The sequence below is a fragment of the Scyliorhinus canicula genome, chromosome 3 (genome assembly GCF_902713615.1).
Source record: "Scyliorhinus canicula chromosome 3, sScyCan1.1, whole genome shotgun sequence".
NCBI lineage: Eukaryota > Metazoa > Chordata > Chondrichthyes > Carcharhiniformes > Scyliorhinidae > Scyliorhinus > Scyliorhinus canicula.
The window spans coordinates 58,046,250-58,065,042 of NC_052148.1; the positions used below are offsets into that span (position 1 = coordinate 58,046,250).

The window sequence follows — 18,793 nt, forward strand, 5'->3', positions numbered from 1 at the left end:
ACCACTTCTCTGGACCTTCCTCTCTGCCTCGTGGGCCTCTCACAATGCCTTACTTTCCATCTCTTTCCCCCAGCCCCCATTTCGGCATTGGCTTTACTCTATATTATCCCTCTCAAAATGTGCTCCCCTTGCCCCACCCCCCCTCAACCTCCAAATCTGCTCAACTCCCCTCTGTCCCTCCCCATCCTCACTCCTGCTTTCCCTGGCCTTGAGTGTCACATTCCTGCCTTGGCACCTATCCCCCTCGCCTCTTACATCTGTAAACCACATTTGATCATAACTCTGCACACACACCAGAGGAGATAGCCATATATGCTATTAAGAAGAATGAGATATGCGACCTAAAAGACTGAACCAGATTAAAGTAATTAAATTGATAAATGCGTGATATTTTTATAATGCAAGGTGAAATAAAACAGATTAGATTTTTAAACCAAAGTGAGTGAGCGTCAGTCCATGTGAATGTGACGTGATTTGCGACAGGGTTAAACCATGACCACTGCACAAGCCCCAGGAGAGGCTGCCAGTGTATTACAATGATAGTTTAAGAAACTGCTCGCAATTCACAGCTAGCATAGTAGATTGAGCACGCAGTGCATGCAGCCACATTTGGAAGTCAGTGCTGTGTTTATTATTTTACTCTTAGACTACAATCAGGGTATAATTGGCTCAAGTGCAAGTCACCTGATGAGAATTAATTTCTCTCACTCTGGCAGTCTGTGAGGATACCTAAATGGGTCCTGTAATGCTATCAGCCATGATGACATGCACACACTCTGCGGTGACTGCCCAGAAACCTTTGCAGTTCATTTGTGCAGCTCGTTTCAGTGTGTTTTTAAAAAAGATGTGTACCTTAACTGTTTGAGTACTGAATTTCCTTTTCAGAGTGCACTGATCAATTGGATCATAACATGGACAGAACTGATTACTCGGTGAGTTTCTAAGATAAAGCTGAACAGGTTCTTAAATTTTCGCTGCCCACCAGATATAAAACTGTTATTTTGTAAAGTTGTCCCTGTTGTTAGGTATCGCACTTCACTGGCTCGTTGCTGTGTGTGACTGCTGCCTTAAAATACCTTGCTGTGGACAGTTAAGAGGGTGAGTCTCCTTTCTTTGCTACTGACAGGGCCAGCAGCAGGCAGCCTCTCAGATCCCTGCTGATGCTCAGCTCTGAATTCCTGAGAACGACCTAGAATGACGCTGCTCCTGATGTTTGCCAGGTTGTGGGCGGGGGAAGGGGGGAGCATCTGGTTTCAGTTGTCACCCCTCACTTCCCTCCCTTCTGGTAGGTGAGTTTTATAACGTGCAGCCGAGATGCCACAGGTGCTAAAAGCGTACCCATCCCTCAGCGAGGTGCAAGAACAAAAATGTGCCCAGCACTCCCCGTCAGAAAACAAGTGGATCTTTCAGGCCAACCCATGTCATCCATTTTCAGGAGAAAACATTTGTTTGTCATGAAATGGGCATTTATCAGAAACAGTTTTCTGAGAATCACACTTTCTGACAGTAGAAACATGTAGGAGGAAAATATTAGGCTTAAAGTATGCAACAGCCATACCAACCCTTTCATGGATGCAAGCTTAAAGGATGTGACATTTAAAGGTGACATTATAAACGATCATGGCCAGCCCATGTTACTTTTGTGACATTACTCAAGTCATAATACTTTAGTTCTGAACCTTGTCAGTTAAACTCATTGTAATGAGGATGAGGAAAACTGTTTATCTACTTACCAGCTTCACATATTTTCCAAACTAGTCATTCTGTACTGTGGGAGTTGCAGATGGGGGTTGCAGGTGAGGGGAAGAGATCGGGGCATATGCAACCTCTTGGTTTGTTGTCTTGAATTTAAAAGAATTCTTCTTTCTTCAGTCAGATTTCTACAGGATTAGGGGCTGAATTTGTACTGTATGTTTCCGGGGGGGGGGGGGGGCGCAGAAACCGAAGTCGGGACTGTTTTCACTGTTCTGAACGCAACCCCTTGAGGGAAACAAAAATGAGCCAGCGTTTCAAATGGTGTGGACTTAATTGATGTGGAGACAAATTTGGTACCCGATTAACGCAGGAATGTTGGTGGAGTGACCCAAGTGCAGTCCCAATTTAAATTGATTCTTGGCTGCAGTTTGACTACTGATACTACAGTATCCATAGCCTGAGAACACTTGATCTGCACAATGGCCTTCCCGGTGTTCAGCTGGGTCCTCAATTCTGATTGGCAGCATCGTCCTCTGCTCCCCTTACTCCCCATGCCAACCCAGCCCCCAAACCAAGTCAGGAGGGTGACAATCCCCTGCCTGCATGCTTACTGCCCACATTCCCCATCACCTGTGCTGCACCAAGGCCACTTGTTTATCAATGGCTGAATCCCCCCCTCCCAGCCATTTACTCTTTTTTGTGGGGTCCAGCTAATCCTTTTGGGAGTGACCAGGACTGGCCCCTCACTGTGTAGCCACTGTGCCCATCCCCCACCCCCATGAAAATCTCAAGTTCCCTGTTAATGAATTCTGGGGCTGAATTCTGCGCTTTGCGGAGCTGGAAGCACGAATCATGATCGGGCGGCGAATAACGGGTAATCAAACAAATCGAGGTTTACGTCCCACACTGGTGGATCCATGCAGAACTGACATTTGCATGGATTTCAATATCATTAATGGCTTAGACAATTCATGCTCTACTCTTTCGCGTTTCTCTGCCCCTCTTAGATGGAAATCTCACGGGTGCATATCGGTGTAAGTATTTACAAGCGGGGCCTGGATGCAGAGGGGGAGCGGGAAAGCTTAAAAAATTGTTTGACTTGCTGGGAGGTGACTGTCCGGGCTGGGCGCAGCAGCAAGGAACGACTTTGTGCCAGGTCTGTGGTCTCAGGGTGTCCCCCTCAGGATTGGGCTGGCCTGGCTCATTCCTGCAGTCTGTGTTGTAAATGCATTCCTTTGGTGTTAATTATAGGCTCCAGGCTGTTCACTCTGCTGTGTACTGCCTGTAACCTTTGAATGCTCAGAGAGCCTCTGGTCATCTGGGAGCCCACCCAGGCAGCCCCTCTGGACACCCTCATATATCTCAGCTGTTTCATCAAGGGGAGGGGCATGGCCATGCCCAAACTCAATAAGGAACCCACCAAGCGTTGGCACTCCTCAAAAGTGCTGCCCCACTGCAGAGGAAGCAGGTGATCAGCAGAGCTCACCCCAATCAAAGGACACCTGCCTCGTGGCCTATGGAACCCACCCTGGTTCTCTGCCCTTTTCAGGGCAGAGGCCTCACCAGTGACCCGCTGTCTCCTCCTGGTGAAGCTGGCAGCGCTGACTTCCTGTGCCACCACCTCCAGGCGGTTTGTAGGAGGGCAGGCCTCAGTCTGTTGCCCACACTGGGGAAGAGGGTGGCCCTCCTCTCCTTACTGGCATGGAGCTGTGGGTCCACCTCGCATTGCCGGACTCGGGAGCCACCATGGCAGCTGCAGTGATGTGTGGTATGTGAAGGACCTAATAGCAGCTCCAGCTGATAGGCTCTTTAGCGCTAACTCCGGCCCCAGTGGTTACAACACCCGCTGGGCCGGGAATTACTCTGAATTCATGTCGGCAAAGTGCTGGCCCATGTGTGTGCCCTGACTTACTTACCGAATAGTACCCCCGATAGCATTGCGAATCGCACGCTATTCTGTTCCCATGGGAACACTCTCAAATAGAAAATTCTAGCTCTTAATTTTTTATTCTTTCATGGGATCTGGGCTTCACTGGCAAGGCCTACTTGCTGCATCTGAGTGGCTTGCTGCATCTGAGTAGCTTGCTAGCATGTCTGAGAGAGCAGTTGAGTTGACACGTTGTTGTGTACCTATCTGGAGTCGCATATGGCCAGACTGGATAACCATAAGACAGAGGAGCAGAATTAGGCCATTCGGCCCATCGAGTGTGCTCTGCCATTCAATCGTGGCTGATATGTTTCTCATTCCCACTCTCCTGCCTTCTCCCCATAACCCTTGATCCCCTTATTAATCAAGAACCTATCTATCTCTGTCTTAAAGACACTCAGGGGGGGGCGGCACGGTGGCCTAGTGGTTAGCACAACTGCCTCACAGCGCTGAGGTCCCAGGTTCGAATCCCGGCCCTGGGTCACTGTCCATGTGGAGTTTGCACATTCTCCCCGTGTCTGCGTGGGTTTCGCCCCCACAACCTAAAAATGTGCAGAGTAGGTGGATTGGCCACACTAAATTGCCCCTTAATTGGAAAAAATAATTGGGTAATCTAAATTTAAAAAAAAAAGACACTCAGGGACTTGGCCTCCACAGCCTTCTGCGGCAATGAGTTCCACAATTCACCACTCTTTGGCTGAAGAAATTCCTCCTCATCTCTGTTTTAAAAGATTGTCCCTTCGGTCTGAGGCTGTGCCCTCGGGTTCCGGTTTCTCCTACTAGTGGAAACATCTCTTTTCATGTACGGAATGATCTGTTTGACCTGCACGCAGAACAACACTTTTCACTGTACCTTGGTACATGTGACAAACCAATTCAAACTCTATCTAGGCCTCTCTCTGTATTCTGAAAATTTCAATGAGAACCCCCTCACCCTTCTAAACTCCATTGAGTGCAGACACAGAGTCCTCAACCGCTCCTCATACGACAAGTCCTTAATTGCGGGGATCATTCTTGTGAACCTCATCTGGATCCTCTCCAAGGCCAGCACTTCCTTCCTTAGATACCAGGCCAAAACTGCTCACAATATTCCAAATAAGATCTGACCAGAGCCTTATAGAGCGTCAACAGGACATCCCTGTTCTTGTATTTTAGACCTCTTGACATGAATGCTAACACTGCATTTGCCTTCCTAACTGCCAATGGAACCTGCATGCTAATCTGCTAACCTTAAGGAAATCCTGAATTAAGACTCCTGTCACCTTTGTGCTTGTGATTTCTGAGGTCTTTTGCCATTTAGGAAACAGTCTATTCCTCTGTTCTTCCTACCAACGTGCATAACCTCACACTTTTCCACATTATTTTCCATCTGCCACTTCTTTCACCCCTCTCCTAGCCTGTCCAGGTCCCTCTTCCTCAGCACAACCTGTCCTTATACAGATCTTTGTAACAATGGCAGATTTCCTCACCTAAAGAATATAGTGAATCTGATGGACTTTTCATGCAAATTTAAAAAGAAATTTAGAGTACCCAATTCCTTATTTTTTCCAATTAAGGGGCAATTTAGCGTGGCCAATCCACCTACCCGTACATCTTTGGTTTCTGGGGCTGAAACTAACGCAGACAAGGGAGAATGTGCAAACTCCACACAGACAGTGACCCAGAGCTGTGATGCAGCAGTGCTATCCACTGAGCCACAGTGCTGCCCAGATGGTACTTTCATGGTCACTGTTATTGCGGCCAATGATTGTTGCATTGACACTGCCCACAAAGATTTTCCCAAGCTGATTTCCCATTTTTCCCAGGGTGCACACATAAATGTGTAGCATAGCATCTCCTTTCTAACTCCAGAGAGTTCTGGTAAGAAGGTCCAATTCTTTCATTAACGAGTGTGGGTTAGTGACTGGTTGAGCAAGTGAGGTGGGTGCATGGATAGTCGGATAGGTGGCTGTGTGAGTAGGTGGATGTGGGGGTAGGTGGCTGTGTGGGTCAGTGGATGTGGGTAAGGGTGTAGTTGGGTGAATGGATATTCAGGTTGTGGGGCAGCCAGGTGATTTAGGGGGTCGACATCTAGCTGCGGGGGAGGGTTGGGTTAGCAGGGTCGGGTTGCGGAGGGGGGTGCAATTGGAAGGTTGGGGTTAGTTGGGTCAGTTCAGGTTGGTACAGTTGAATGGCTAGAGCCTGTCAGGTTTGGGGGTTTGTCAGGTCAGGTTGGCTCGAAGGTAGTTGGGTCGGGAGTAGTCTGGTGGTCGGGTGTTATTTGGTTTCTAAGGGCAAGTAGGTGCAAGTCAGGTTGCTATTAGACCAGGTTTAAATCTGTCTAACATTTCCTGTCTAAATATCATTTAGATAAGTCTTGCTTATGTAGCCCTAAGCTCAGTGCCGGTGACATTCATGGAGTGTTCTGGCAGTAGGAAATGCACATCAGCAGTTTAAACAGGCCATTACCAAATATGCCCATGCATCAGGACCTAGGCCCAATCTCCCAACAATCCAGAAACCTGAGGGTTTGAGCCAATCTATCTCTCTCATGATCATTCATATTTCCTTGCCGAAAAAAGACATTCTAAGCTTCTGCCAGTCTACTTTTTTTAAATTTAAGAGTGCCCAATTCTTTTGTTTTCCAATTAAGGAGCAATTTAGCATGCCCAATTCACCTACCCTGCACATTTTCTTTTTGGGTTGTGGGGGTGAGACCCATGCAGACACGGGGAGAATGCGCAAACTCCACGGGCGCGATTCTCCACAAATGCGGAGAGTCGTAAAGGCTGCCGTGAAACTGGCCGTGTTTCACGGCAGCCTCCGCGCCCCCTCCCGGGACCCGATTCTCCCCCCCGGTCGGGGCTAGCAGCGCGGCCCCGTGAAGAATGGCATCGCGGGCTTAGCGACCGTTGCTAAGACCGCGGTGGGCACCGATCGCGGGCCCACGCCACCCTTGGCACGGCCGTGGTGCGGCCGTGCCAATCGGTGCCATGGTTGTCCGGGACGGCACTTTGCGGCCGTTTTCACGAACGGTGAGAGCAGGTGTGTTTGCGTTCGTGAAAACGGCCGTAAAGGCCTGGGAACTCGGCCCATCGGCCAGGGGACAATCGCTGTTCGCCGTAAAAAAACGGCAAGCAGCGATTCGTGTCGTGGGGCGGCCGTGGGGGGGGGGGGGGGGGGGGGGAGGGGGGGGGGGGGGGGAGAGAATAGCGGGAGGTCGGGAAAAATGTCGGGAAGGCCCTCCCGCTATTCTCCGACCCGTCGTGGGCAGCGGAGAATCGCGCCCCACAAGTGCAGTGAAAATAGTCATGTGCCGAATAACGTAGTGGTAAATCTGAAGGAGATAATGTCATTTCAGCAGCGTAATATTTATATTTTCTTTGAGAATTATTTATCTGCATTATCTTCTGGGTTTATTTTGAAAATGGAATCTGGCTGAGTGCCTGCAACTATTCTGCACTTAAATGCTGATGTCAGCTCAGTAAGGAATATTTGGGATTCTCAGCACAGGGTTTGGGGCCTCTGGATTGTTACTTGTCTTTTATAATTAGATGACTATAACTAATGACGTACATTTGGATGTTTTTTTTAAAGTCCCATGGTAGAATGAAGAATGGCCAAGTCAGAAGAAATTATGAGGGGCAGTGAAAGGTTTGGGATATGAGATGGGTTCTGAGGTGGTTTATAATGGTAGACAATGGACATGATCTACCAACTGCATTGCGCCTGAAAGGCAGCACGGCCAGTAGATGCTGGGAGACCCCTCTTTGCCTTGCGAGATCTTGTGAGACGTTGCTTGTGGGCGGGATTACTATCTGGCAAATCTGCCTGATAGAGCGAGACAGCTAGTCTCACTCTAATATGCACTCGCCGGATTTACCCAGGTGTTGGGATCTAATCCCTTCGTCTCGGCAAAGACCTCGGGTAGGCATCATTCATTGCTGATCCCCACAAATGGGGACTACCTGGGTACTGTTTGCTATCCTGCGTGCTATCCTGGCACTGCCAAGGTGGCACTGACGCTGGCAGGGACACTGCCATGGCACCAGGCTGGCAGTGCCAAGATGCTGGGCTGGCATTTTTACAGCACCAGGGTTCGGGTCCGAAGGTGCTCTGTGCGTGTGAGGTGGGGCGGGGGTGGGCCCTAGGATCCCCTTACAGTGAGTTGGGGATTTGGGAGTCACGTCGGGGGGGGGCCGTGAGATCGGGACATCATTTACAAATAGTGTACCGATTTCTTCCTGCACGGAGGAGTTTCGGCAAGCAGAGCTCCTCATTGCAGAAAATGGGGCCAAGTGCGGAGATGACGGAGCGTATCCCGCTGAAGCCCCATTTTGCAACAAGTCCCGATAGTGTGCAGTTTCTCGGCACTGCGAGTGCTGGGAAACACCCGGCTAAACACGCCTGTCACGGGATTGTCTTCCAATTTGTTTAGATTCAACCAATGTCTCTCCCAAGATCTATATTCAAAATTATGAATTGCGTGACTTCTTCCTGTTGAGCCTTTAGATTTGAAATTAATGGCGTGATTCAGTGGCCACGTTGCGCTTAAGAAAGTGCGCGACAAGGCTATTAAATAGCGGGAGAGGCCAATAAATGAGAACGGTGCCGGGCGCCGATCCGTTTGTGGTCTAAATGGCCCTCTTTTCTTGGCGAAGTCTGGATCTCGCCTTAGCGTGACGAGAAACCAATAAGGCCAATCTTCATATAAATATCGGCAGCGACTCCCCCCTATCTAATGGCCTCTTGTGATCTTAGGGCCTCCCAGCAAGTGGTCACCTGAGTGCTGATTATCCAGTGATACTGGTGGAGGGGCTGCTGCGGGGACCCGAGGAGGTGAGTAGAAATCTTCGCTCACAAGCAAAGAACCCGGGGGCACTATTCTCGCCCACCCCTGTAACCTCCAGCATCCATTCCTCTCATAAGGGGTGAGGACTCTGTCTGACACCCTGCTGCCCGATTGGGCACTCTCCCGTCAGTTCTGGGCCAACGTCTCCTTCGGTGACACAGAGGGGGGGGGCTGTTTGCTCGGGCAGCTAACAATATGAATTTTGAAACAGACCAAGTTTATCAAGATGCCCGGGCAGCAGGATTCTCTGCCATTGACGGGATACCGCAGGTCCAGGGGCTAATAAATGACACGGATGTCACCTTGCGCTCACCGGGCTCTCTGGGAGTGCCCTACATCAATAGAAAGGGCTTCCACTCCCTCAACATCCAGCTTGTTCAGCTTTGGGCAGCACGGTAGCACAAGTGACGAGCACTGTAGCTTCACAGCGCCAGGGTCCCAGGTTCGATTTCCCCCCTGGGTCACTGTCTGTGCGGAGTCTGCACGTTCTCCCTGTGCCTGTGTGGGTTTCCTCCGGGTGCTCCATTTCCTCCTACAGTCCAAAGATGTGCAGGTTAGGTGGATTGGCCATGCTAAATTGCCCTTAGTGTCCAAAAGGTTAGGAGGGGTTATTGGATTACGGAGATAGGGTGGAAGTGAGTGCTTAAGTGGGCCGGTGCAGACTTGATGGGCCGAATGGCCTCCTTCTGCAATGTATGTTCTATGTTCTTGTGTGCGATTACCAGATCATGTAAATATGTGCAGGCTTCCCAGGGAGTGTGCATGGCAGCTACAACCTGGGGCAGTCGGACATCACTGGCCTCTTCGAGGACCACCCCGGATGACCGGTTGGCTCTTGGTGGATAAGGGGTGCCCACCTAGGATCTGGCTAATGATGCCAGGATGGAGACCGGTGACCGATGCAGAGACCTGATACAATGAGGTCCATGAGGCCACCGGGACTGTCATTGAGCGGTGCATCGGACTCCTCAAAATGCAGTTCTGATGCCTCAATTGCTCTGGTGGTGCCCTGCAGTACACCGCCCAGAGAATCACTGCTTTGTGGTGGTCTCCTGTTCCCTCCACAACCTGGCACAGCAGAGGCGACGAGGTGGAGGGGGAATAATATGTGGCCACCTCTGAGGATGAAGAGGCACCAGACCAGGATGGGATGGAGGACTATCCCAGGGAGGAGCTGTAGGACCAGCCAGAGGATGGAAGACAGGTGGAAGCCACGAGGGTCTGGCAGGCGAGGAGACGTGGAGGCCTTCATCCTTGCCCGCTTCACATGGGATGTGGCCTTTTCCTCTCTGCCACCCCGTACCCTCCAGGGCCCGTACCTCATAGGGAGTGGGGACTCTGATGCCCGGCACCCTGCCGCCCGTCTGGGCCCTCTCCCGTCAGCTGTGGACCAACATCTCCTGCGGGTGACACAGAGAGGGGCATCATTAGCCGCACGCATGGCTCCTCGCGTTGGGGGGTGGGGACATGGGGCCAGTGGGAGGAGGCTTGGGGGGATGGGCTGTAGGGGAATGGGGGGGGATTGTATGGGGGGGCAGAAGGCAGAGAATGAGGTGGGGGGAGCTCAGGGGTCTGGTGTGAACTCACCTGAGTGGCCTGGTGGAGGTCATTGGCCTTCTTAAGGCACTGGGTGCTGGTCCTCCTGGTCGTACTTCCCGAGCTGACAGTCACTGCCACTTCCTCCCAGGAGGCGGTGGCTGCCCTGTAACTAACCAGGACCTTCGGTTACAGGGAACCCATCTGGCCTCCACCGTGTCCAACAGTCATCCCAAGTTGACGTCAGCAAAGCATGGGGCTCGTCTCTATGGAGGCATGTCTGCGAGTGTAGTGGGGTTGCCCGTGCAGGAGTGGGTTTAAGTGATACTGCCATAAGAACATAAGAACTAGGAGCAGGAGTAGGCCATCTGGCCCCTCGAGCCTGCTCCGCCATTCAATGAGATCATGGTTGATCTTTTTTTTTAAAAATAATTTTTATTGAAAAATTTTGTATTTATACAGCAACATCGAACCATAATAAAATACCAACAATAATGATAGCAATCATAAATATTAGCCCCTCCTCAATGAACAACACAGCATATTAACAACTACTTAAATTAACACAATGTTAAGTTACATAATAATAGGAAAAAAAAATAGAAACTATAATAAGGAACACCCCCCCCGCCCCCCGGGTTGCTGCTGCTATTGACCAAGCTACCTATCTTTGAGCCAGGAAGTCCAGAAAAGGCTGCCACCGTTTGTAGAACCCTTGTATTGATCCTCTCAGGGCAAATTTGACCCTCTCCAATTTTATAAATCCCGCCATGTCACTGACCCAGGTCTCCACACTTGGGGGCCTCGCATCCTTCCACTGCAGCAAGTTCCTCCGCCGGGCTACTAGAGACGCAAAGGCCAGGACACCGGCCTCTTTCGCCTCCTGCACTCCCGGCTCCACCGTAACTCCAAAAATCGCAAGTCCCCACCCTGGTTTGACCCTGGATCCAACCACCCTCAACACCGTCCCTGCCACCCCCTTCCAGAATTCTTTCAGTGCCGGGCATGCCCAAAACATATGGACATGATTCGCTGGACTCCCCGAACACCTGGCGCACCTGTCCTCACCCCCAAAGAACCTACTCATTATAGTCCCGGACATGTGGGCCTGGTGCAGCACCTTGAATTGGATGAGACTAAGCCTCGCACATGAAGAGGAAGAGTTGACTCTCTCCAAGGCATCCGCCCAAGTCCCGTCCTCTATCTGCTCCCAAGTTCCCCCTCCCATTTAGCCTTCAGCTCCTCCACTGATGATTCCTCCACCTCCTGCATTACCTTATAAATGTCAGACACCTTCCCCTCTCCGACCCACACCCCCGAAAGCACTCTGTCCATCGCCCCCCGCGAGGGCAGCAAAGGGAACTCCTCTACCTGTCGCCTGGCAAATGCCTTTACCTGCAAGTATCTGAACATGTTCCCTTGGGGGAGCCCAAATTTATCTTCCAGTTCCCCCAGGCCCGCAAAACTCCCGCCAATAAACAGGTCCCTCAATTTACTGATGCCCACCCTTTGCCAACCCCTAAATCCCCATCAGTGTTCCCCGGGATGAACCGATGATTTCCACTTAATGGAGCCTCCATCGAACCCCTGTTTCCCCCCTATGCCGTCTCCACTGTCCCCAGATTCTTAGGGTCGCCGCCACCACCAGGCTCGTGGTATACCTCTTAGGAGAGAGCGGCAACGGCGCCGTTGCCAAGGCACCCAGGTTCGTACCTCTACATGACGCCATCTCCATTCTTTTCCACGCCACCCCCCCCCCCCCCCCCCCCCCCCCCAATCACCCATTTACGCACCATTGACACATTGGCCGCCCAATAGTACCCCAAAAGGTTGGGCAGCGCCAGCCCGCCTCTATCCCTCCCTCGCTCCAGGAAAACCCTCTTCACTCTCGGAGTCCCATGTGCCCACACAAAGCTCAAAATACTGCTAGTCACCCTCCTAAAGAAGGCCCTGGGGATGAAGATGGGCAGGCACTGAAAGAGGAACAAGAACCTCGGAAGCACCGTCATTTTGACGGACTGTACCCTCCCCGCCAACGACAATGGCAGCATGTCCCACCTCTTCAACTCCTCCTTCATCTGATCCACAAGCCTGGTGAAATTATGCTTGTGAAGAATCCTCCAGTCCCTGGCCACCTGCACCCCCAGGTATCTAAAACTCTCCCCTGCCCTTCTAAGCGGGAGCCTACCAATTCCTTCCTCCTGGTCTCCAGGGTGCACCACAAACACCTCACTCTTGCCTAGATTTAGTTTATAGCCTGAAAAGGTCCCAAACTCAGCTAGCAGCTCAATCACCCCCGGCATCCCTCCCACCGGGTCCGCCACATACAGTAACAGGTCATCGGCATACAACGGTACCCTATGTTCCTCCCCACCTCGTACCAAACCTCTCCACCTCCATGAATCCCTCAACGCCATCGCCAACGGCTTGATTGCCAATGCAAACAACAAGGGGACAGGGGGCAACTCTGCCTGGTCCCTTGGTAAAGCTGGAAGTATTCCGACCTCCTCCCATTCGTGGCCACGCACGCCATCGGGGCCTCATATAGCAGCCTCACCCATCTAATAAACCCTTCACCAAATCCAAACCTCCCCAACACCTCCCATAAGTACCCCCACTCCACTCTATCGAAGGCCTTCTCCGCATCCAGCGCCACCACTATCTCTGCCTCCCCCTCAATCGCCAGCATCATGATGACATTCAACAACCTCCACACATTAGTGTTCAGCTGCCTTCCCTTCACAAAACCTGTCTGGTCCTCATGTACAACCCCTGGCACACAGTCCTCTATCCTGGTGGCCAGGATTTTTGCCAGCACCTTGGCATCCACATCGAGGAGAGATATGGGCCTGTATGAACCACACTGCTGGGGGTCCTTGTCCCTCTTTAAGATTAACAAAATCAACGCCCGCGACATCGTCGGGGGCAAAGTCCCCCCTTCCCACGCTTCATTAAGTGTCCGCTTCAACAAGAGGCCCACTAGGTCCACAAACTTTTTATAAGATTCCACCGGGAACCCATCCGGCCCCGGTGCCTTCCCTGACTGCATCTGCCCGATCCCCTTAACTAGCTCCTCCAGCTCAATCGGCGTACCCAACCCCTCCACCTGCTCCTCCTGCACCTTCGGGAAAGATAGCCCGTCGAGAAACCTCTCCATTCCCCTCCTCTCCACCGTTGGCTCCGACCGGTACAGTTCCCCGTAAAAGTCCTTGAAGACCTCATTCACCTCTACCCGCTTCCGCACCACATTCCCACTCTTGTCTCTCACTCCAGCAATTTCCTTAGCCGCATCCCGCTTGCGGAGCTGATCAGCCAGCATCCTACTCGCCTTTTCACCATGTTCGTACACTGCCCCTTGTGCCTTCCTCCACTGTGCCTCCGCCTTTCTAGTGGTCAGCAAATCAAATTTAGCCTGTAGGCTGCGCCTCTCCCCCAACAGTCCCTCCTTTTGTGCCTCTGCGTACCTCCTGTCTACCTCCAGCATCCTTCCCACCAGTCTATCCCCCTCACTCCTCTCGCTGTGTGCCCGGATGGATATCAGCTCCCCACGAATTACTGCCTTCGGGCTTCCCAGACCATCCCCACCTGGACCTCCCCTGTATCATTCACCTCGAGGTACCCCTCAATACTTGCCCAGACCCTCCTGCACACCTCCTCCTCCTCCAACAACCCCACATCCAACCGCCACAACGGGCGCTGGACCCGCACCTCCCCCATCTCCAACTCCATCCAATGCGGAGCGTGGTCGGAGATTGCAATGGCTGAATATTCGGCCTCCTCCACTCTCGGAATCAGTCCCCTACTCACCACGAAGAAGACTATCCGAGAATAAACCCTATGTACGTGGGAGAAGAAAGAGTACTCCCGTGCCCTCGGCCTCACAAACCTCCATGGATCCACCCCTCCCATCTGGTCCATAAACCCTCTCAGTACCTTGGCCGCCGCCGGCCTCCTACCCGTCCTTGAACTGGACCGATCCAGTGAAGGATCCAACCCCGTATTGAAGTCCCCCCTCCATAATCAGACCTCCCACCTCTAGATCCGGGACCCATCCCAGCATACGCCTCATAAAGCCCGCATCGTCCCAATTTGGGGCATACACACTAGCAAGTACCACCTTCTCTCCCTGTAGCCTGCCCCTAACCATAACATACCTACCCCGCTTATCTGCCACCACCTCAGATGCCTCAAACGACACATTTTCCCCCACCAGAATCGCCACATCCAACCCAGAGTGGAAAATCTGCCCCACCCACCCCTTCCTCAGACGGACCTGGTCCGCCACCTTCAGGTGGGTCTCCTGAAGCATTGCCACATCTGCCTTTAGCCCCCTCAGATGAGCAAGTACCCTCGACCGCTTCACCGGCCCATTCAATCCTCTCGCATTCCAGGTGACCAACCGGATCAGAGGGCGTCCCGCCCCCCTCCCCCGTCGGCTAGCCATAGCCCGTCGACTGCCCGCCCCAGGCCAGCACCCCCTGCCCGACCCCGTCCCCATAGCGACAACCCCTCACCTCTGTCCCCCCGGCCCACACCAGCTCCTTCCTGACCTTGCCAGCAGCAACCCGGTATTCCCCTTCCCCCCCCTCCCTTCCCCCCCAGGCTAGGAACCCTCCTAGCCGTGAACCATCCTCCATTGTACTTCCGTGGGTCAGCTAACTTCTGCTGACCCCGGAAACTCCCGCCAAAAACCCGACCCCTCCTAAAGTGGGATCATCCCCCATCCTGTCCCTCCTCCAGGGACCGCTCCAGCGCGGGGAAGAACCAGTTAAGGCCCCCCGCCCCCTCCGTCATCGTCTCCACCCCCCAGTCCCGCAGCGCGGGGAACCAGAGGAAAGCCCGCGCTTTCGCACTGCCCCACCACACCCTTCTGACGCAGCTCCCAAATACCACCCCCACTCCATACCCCCAACCCGATATAGAATACAACAAACTCCCCAACACCCCCCCCCACAAGATACAAAACTCAAACAATGCCCCCCAACAAAAAACAGAACAACACCCCAATAAATAACCATATCAAAATTACAATAGTACAGAAAAAGAGAACACAGCAACAGCAGAAACCAGCAATAAAGCATTACAACCGACCCCGCAACCCCCAACCCCTAGTTCGAGTCCAGTTTCTCCGTCCGCACGAAGGCCCACGCCTCCTCCGGGGAATCAAAATAATAATGCCGGTCCAAATAAGTTACATACAGGCGCGCAGGCTACAACATTCCAAACTTTATCATCTTCTTGTAGAGCACCTCTTTCGTCCGATTAATCCCGGACCGCCGCTTAGCCACCTCCACACTCCAATCCTGGTAGATCCGTACTACCTCATTCTCCCAATTGCTGTTCTTCACCTTCTAAGCCCAGCGCAGCACACACTCCCGATCACTGAACCGGTGGAACCTCACCAGCACCCCACGCGGGGGTTCGTTTTCCTTAGGCCTCCTGGCCAGTACTCTGTGGGCTCCCTCCAGCTCCAGGGGCAGATGGAAAGATCCTGCCCCCACTAGCGAGTTCAGCATCGTGGCCACGTAGGTTGTCAGATCCGACCCCTCCAAGATCCTCAGTTTTTTCCGCCTCATGCGGTGATCAAGCTCCTCGAAGCGGTCTTGCCACTTCTTGTGGAGTACCGCGTGCCCCTCCACCTTACTCACGAGGATCACGGCCTCCTCCTCTCGTTAAGTGGCCTGCGCCTGCAATGCCTGGATGGCAGCACCCTGGGTCGTCTGAATCTCCGAGAGCTTTTTATTTGTTTCCTGCAGAGAGCTCAGCACCTCAGCCTTGAAATCTGCAAAACAGCGCAGGAAAGCAGCTTGCTGCTCCTGGGCCCACTGCTTCCACTCCTCTGGTGCTCCGCCGGCCGCCATCTTGGAATCCTTCTCCCATTTTTTCTGGGGAGCTGCTGCCGTTTTTTCCCCCTTTCCACTCCGAGTTCGAGTCATGAAATGCGGAGAAAGTCGATCAGCACACCTTCTCCCACTGGGAGACGTCGAAAAAATTCCGTTTTGGGCTCTAAAAAGAGCCGTTTGAATCGGGAGCTCCCAAATGTGCAGCTTCCTACGTCATCGCCGCCACCGGAAGTCCATGGCTGATCTTTTGTGGACTCAGCTCCACTTTCCAGCCCGAACACCATAACCCGTTATTTCTTTATTCTTAAAAAAACTATCTATCTTTATCTTGAAAACATTTAATGAAGGAGCCTCAACTGCTTCACTGGGCAGAGAATTCCATAGATTCACAACTCTTTGGGTGAAGAAGTTCCTCCTAAACTCAGTCCTAAATCTACTTCCCCGGATTTTGAGGCTATGCCCCCTAGTTCTGCTTTCACCCGTCAGTGGAAAGAACCTGCCCACATGTATCCTATCTGTTACCTTCATAAATGTATATGTTTCTATAAGATCCCCCCGCATCCTTTTAAATTCCAACGAGTACAGTTCCAGTCTACTCAACCTCTCCTCGTAATCCAACCCCTTCAGCTCTGGGATTAACCTAGTGAATCTCCTCTGCACACCCTCCAGCATAAGTACGTCCTTTCTCAGGTAAGGAGACAAAAACTGAATACAATACTCCAGGTGTGGCCTCACTAACACCTTATACAATTGCAGCATAACCTCCCTAGTCTTAAACTCCATCCCTCTAGCAATGAAGGACAAAATTCCATTTGCCTTCTTAATCACCTGTTGCACCTGTAACCCAACATTTTGCGACTCATGAACTAGGACACCCAGGTCCCTCTGCACAGCAGCATGTTTTAATATTTTATCATTCAAATAATAATCCCTTTTGCTGTTATTCCTACCAAAATGGATAACCTCACATTTGTCAACACTGTATTCCATCTGCCAGATCCTAGCCCATTCACTTAACCTATCCAAATCCCTCTGCAGACTTCCAGTATCCTCTGCACGTTTTGCTTTACCACTCATCTTAGTGTCATCTGCAAACTTGGACACATTGCCCTTGATCCCCAACTCCAAATCATCTATGTAAATTGTGAACAATTGTGGGCCCAACACTGAACCCTGACGGACACCACCAGCTACTGATTGCCAACCAGAGAAACACCCATTAATCCCCACTCTTTGCTTTCTGTTCATTAACCAATCCTCTATCCATACTACTACTTTACCCTTAATGCCATGCATCTTTATCTTATGCAGCAACCTTTTGTGTGCTGTTATGGGCCAGGGTTCAGAGAACCCCCAAGTGTATCATGGAGTTCACCTGACCCATGACTTTTACTAGTTTGTGGTGTGGGGAGCACACGGCCCACTCTACAGGTGTGGTGCAGCAGAACTCTAAAAGTATTTTTTAAAGCAAAACAGTGTTTATTCTATGAACTCAGTTAACCTTTTTCAAACAGTAAGAACTCTTACAACACCAGATTAAAGTCCAACAGGTTTGCTTCAAACACTAGCTTTCGGAGCACTGAGCACTGAGGTGTCACCTGAGGAAGGACCAGTGCTCCGAAAGCTAGTGTTTGAATCAATCCTGTTGGACTTTAACCTGGTGTTGTAAGACTTCTTACTGTGCTCACCCCAGTCCAACGCCGGCATCTCCACATCATGGCTACTTTTTAAAACATACAGTGAATATCTTGGCAACCACCAATTCAAATACACGCCCAAAGAGTACAACATTCTAAGTAATCCTTATTCTTTCCTTTTAACATCCATAAGTCAAAAATCCATTTTTAGTCAAGCACATCAGGTTTAAATTCTCTACTAAAAGCAGTTATCCCTCTGAATTCACCAAATGATCCAAAGATAGTCTTTAGATGGCAGAGAGATCGAAATTACACCTTCTTTGGCTGACTTCAGCTCTAATACGAGAACGAAACCAAAAAACACAGACACGCCCAAGATTTTTTCTCAAAGCAAAACTAAAAAGCAGAGCCAGAGCTCAGCTCCACCCACACTCTGACATCACTGCAGTCACTTGAGCAGACCAACATTTCCTAAAGTGACATTCCCATGACGGTGGAACCTTGTCAAAAGCTTTCTGGAAATCCAGATATACCACATCCATTGGCTCCCCATTGTTTACTGCACTGGTAATGTCCTCAAAAAATGCCACTAAATTAGTTAGACACGACCAGCCCTTTATGAGTCCATGCTGCATCTGCCCAATGGGACAATTTCCATCCAGATACCTCGCTATTTCTTCCTTGATGATAGATTCCAGCATCTTCCCTACTACCGAAATTAAGCTCACTGGCCGATTAATTATCCACTTTCTGCCTACCTCCTTTTTTTAAACAGTGGTGTCACGTTTGCTAATTTCTAATCCGCCAGGACCATCCCAGAGTCTAGTGAATTTTGGTAAATTATCACAAGTGCATTTGCAATTTCCCTAGCCATCTCTTTTAGTGCCCTGGGGTGCATTCCATCAGGGCCAGGAGACTGGTCTACCTTTAGCCCCATTAACTTGCCCATCACTACCTCCGCAGTGATAATAATCGTCTCAAGGTCCTCATCTGTCATAGCCCCATTTCCATCAGTCACTGGCATGTTATTTGTGTCTTTCGCTGTGAAGATCAACCCAAAAAACCTGTTCAGTTCCTCAGCCATTTCCTCATCTCCCATTATTGAATCTCCCTTCTCATCCTCTAAAGGACCAATATTTACCTTAGCCACTCTTTTTTTTGTTTTATATATTTGTAGAAACTTTTACTCTCCTATTCATCTTACTCTTTATAGCTTTTTTAGTAGCTTTCTGTTGCCCCATAAAGATTTCCCAATTGTCTACTCTCCCACTGATTTTCGCCACTTTGTATGCCTTTTCCTTCAATTTGATATCTCTCTTATTTC

The 18,793-nt window shown here is 50.9% G+C and overlaps 1 protein-coding gene across 2 annotated transcripts in view; it reads left to right on the top strand.

The window, feature by feature from the left end:
- The first annotated feature begins 411 nt into the window (after positions 1 to 411).
- Positions 412 to 18,793, top strand: part of znf532 (zinc finger protein 532) — a 212,832-nt gene continuing 194,450 nt past the window's right edge. Inside the window, exons 1-2 of one of the 2 annotated variants that reach the window (XM_038790596.1) lie at positions 412 to 932; positions 1,026 to 1,098. The gene's annotated coding sequence lies outside the window, so the exon portion shown is untranslated. The remainder of the gene's footprint in view (positions 933 to 1,025; positions 1,099 to 18,793) is intronic. The other variant, XM_038790597.1, reaches the window with a different exon arrangement.